General features: G+C 35.3%; 1 pseudogene; it reads right to left on the reverse strand.

Moving 5' to 3' along the window:
* Positions 1 to 2961: 2961 nt before the first annotated feature.
* Positions 2962 to 3270, reverse strand: LOC114205183 (U6 snRNA-associated Sm-like protein LSm3 pseudogene; annotated as a pseudogene).
* Positions 3271 to 3600: the final 330 nt, after the last annotated feature.

The raw sequence follows: 3600 nt of genomic DNA on the forward strand, positions 1-3600 counted from the left end.
GAGTTTCTTGGTTCTCTGGGTTAATATTTTTCACTAAATATAGAAAATTAACAGCCATTATTTCCTCAAATATTTTCTCTTTTGCTCCACCCTATTACCCTAATTTTTGAGACTCTAATTATATAAACATTAGACTGTTTAATTTTGTTTCATAGATCACTGAAGCTATTCATTTTTTAATCCTCTTTTTTTCTCTGTGATTTGGTTTGGATAGTTTCTGCTTTCTGTCTTCAAGTTTGCTTGTCTTTTTCTGTAGTATTTAAATTTATGTCAGGCCCATCTAATTAATTTTTCATTTCAGGTATTATATCTTTCAACTCTAGAAGTTCTATTTGGATCTTTTTAATAGTTTCCATTTCTTGCCTCAATGTGTTTATGTTTTCCTTTAAGTAATATTTACAATAATAGTTTCAAAGTCCTTATCTGCTAATTCCATCATCTCTGTCATTTCTGAGTCTCCATATTGATTAACTTTTCTCCTTGTTATAGATTACATTTTCCTACTTCTTTGCAGGTCTAGTGGTGTTTGTTTGTTTGTTTGTTTTTATTGGGTGATAGAGTCTAGATTGTGTTGTCTTCCTTCAAGAACTGTTGAGCTTTGTTCTGGCCTGAAGTTAATTTACTTGTGGATCAGCTTGATACTTTCAAAGCTTGACTTTATGCTCCGCTAGAATGGATTTCTGGTAGCTTAACTCTATAGCTAGATTATTTTTATTCATAAGACATGGGCTTTCTGGCATCTCTAATGAATGTTCTAGATGTTTAATGAGATCTCTCCACTGTGGTTGTTCAGAATGGAAAGGTCTCCTAAAACTTTGTGAGCTTCACAGCTGTTCAGTTCATAGCTCTCTGGACATTGTTTTTTTCCCCAATATTTTTATCCTCCTAGACTGTGTGCAGACTTCTGGAGTTTTTTTCTCTGCATAGTATCCTCTTCTCACACATTTTCTGGGCAAATTCCAGCAATCTTAATCTCACCAAACTAAAATCTCTATCTCCTCAACAAGAGCAAGGCTGTTCTGCTTCAGATTCCTCCTCTCTGTGCCAGAATCTAAATGCCTTTAGGCCTAAAGCTGAGGAAATTTGAACTTACCTCATTTGTTCCCTTTCTTTTAGAGATTATAGTCTTGTATAGCCTGTTGTTCAGTGTCTAAAATAGATGTGTTTCATCTTTTGTCCATGTTTATCTATATTTCACTGATGGCAGGGGGGCTAGGATAATACCAGTCACTCCATCACAGCCTGAGTAGAAGTGGTTTATTCTCAGAGTTTTCATCTAAGGAAGTGAAGTTTCCTTTGGTGAGAGTTGTGCTGAATGTTCAGAAACTGAGATGGTCTTATCAAACAGCAAGGCCACTTTGGGTTTTAATCCCATGCGGATATGTAGTTATCAGCAACTGCTTGAGTCTTCAGCTAATAATGAGTGTGGGTCTTCAGGTCTGAAACCCACTAACTTCTTCCTTTTACTCTATTTTTCGTATTAGTTGATTACTAGTTTCAATTACTTGCTTAAGGCTATATACTCCTCCTCCACTTGTAGGCATTATTCTTTAATGTTATTAGTTATCATGTAGTATCATGTATCAGAATTATTTATGTTCCTCTCTCTTCAATATTCTATTGAAGCCTAGCCATCATACAGATAAATGCACAAAAAATACAGTACAGTTCAATGAATGATGACAAATTTAATGGGCTCATGAAAAGAACACCCAGATCAAGAAATAGAACATAACCAGTTCTGCAAAAGTCCTCCTTGTGCCTCTTCCCCATCACTACACTGCCTCCAAAGGTAACTACTCTCCAGACTTCTAAAACTGATGCATTAGATTTGTTTTTTAAACTTCATATAATTGGAATTCTACATTTGCCCTTGTTTTCATTCAATATCATATTTGTGAAATTCATCCTTGTTACTATATATAGTTTTAGTTGATTTATTCTCTTTACTAAATGATATTTTATAAGTATATCATGCATCACTATCAATGTGGACTATTATGAAGGGCACTGCCACATTTAGAACTATAGTATCTCTTGCCAATTTAACACTTCCATTGGAAAGATTACTGGAACTGAATTATACTCTGTATATATTGAACTTTAAAACTCAAATTCATAGTAATTCACAAATATTTATCAACTGTGTACTATATTCCAGGTACCAGGCTAGACACCAACACTGGGACCTTTGAGGATTTTATAGTCTAGTGAGAAGGGATAGACATAAAAGTATATAATCACAATATATAGTAGTAATATGTTAACAAAAGCCATAACTATGACTTTATTAAAATTACTTCAAATGATTTACTTTTTTAAACATTCATTTTGCCTAAAAGGTATCTGCCTATATTAAGGGACCAATCTTCTGGAATTCCCAGAGGTGCCTTTACAGATAATTCAGACAGATTTAGAAAGATTAAAGAGAGTCATTCTTTTCAAAGAGTATCTGTTCAGTCAGCTGAGAAATCCTATTATGCATCAAAGAAATGCCAATGTTATTCCCACAGGCTTTCCTTCCTCTGTGTTCCCCTTAAATGACCTTGGACCTTTTCTTTTCTCACTTATGTCCTCTCTCAACTAGCTCATCCTTTCCCTGGGCTTTAACTACTGCTTGTATCTGTCCATGACCCTCCCCCCACATCTTTAACTCTACTCCAGTTTCTCTCTCAATATTTAACTACTTTGTTTTTTGTTTTGTTTTGTTTTTTCCCTGAAAAAAAAAGAGTTCTGCATCTTGGTGATCACATTTATTGAAAGGGTTGGAAAGAAATTAAAATGCCCTTTAGCTTAAGAATTTTTTAGTTATCTGCAAATCAACTTATTTCAGGAGTGAAAGAATCCTTGGTCATTTCTTAATATCAAAATTTATGCAGGTTTCTCTTTTGAATGTCTTCTACATTTAAAGAGGCAATCATACAAAAGCTCCTATATTACATACATGATAAATTCTTTGTTTCAGCCAACTCTTAATGGAGGGGCAACTAGTACAACACCATCTCACCGGACAAAAAGCATTGGAATATTCTGTTTTGTTGATTTGTATATCTCTTCATATGTTTCCTCATCGATTTCTATAGTAGTTACAGTTTCTTCCACATCTCCCAATATCATATGTAAATGCTGATCATAAGCATGTAATCTGCCTCAAACCTCTCTGTCATTTCTCATTTTCACATAAATTCACTCATCCAGGCTGAGCCCGATGAAATCCAGGGGCTCTTCTACAGTGTTGGTAGTTTGTTGCTGGTCCACGTCGTCCGCCATGTTTCAAACCTTGCGTCCTTTCCCCAACTACTCTGGTTTTTAACTGCCTTTCAGGTACCCCCACTGGCACATCAGTTCAACAGGTCCCTGAGTACTGATTCCTGTCTTCACAGTCCTCTCTTCTCTCTCTCCTATTCCAGTGGAACCACTAACATTCACCCAGGCAGGGAGCCATTTTAATTTCTTTCTCCCCCTTCATCCTCCCCTTCAAGTCAATCAGTAAGGTTTGTTAGTTCTATCTTGTAGAATTAACTTGTAACTCTATCTTGAATCTATCCACTTTCTTTATTTCCATGGCCACTATTATGATTTAAGTTCTTACTATTTCTT

Source organism: Eumetopias jubatus, unplaced genomic scaffold (genome assembly GCF_037043125.1).
Source record: "Eumetopias jubatus isolate StellerSeaLion01/CBP00866 unplaced genomic scaffold, mEumJub1_p1.0 scaffold_17, whole genome shotgun sequence".
Lineage (NCBI taxonomy): Eukaryota > Metazoa > Chordata > Mammalia > Carnivora > Otariidae > Eumetopias > Eumetopias jubatus.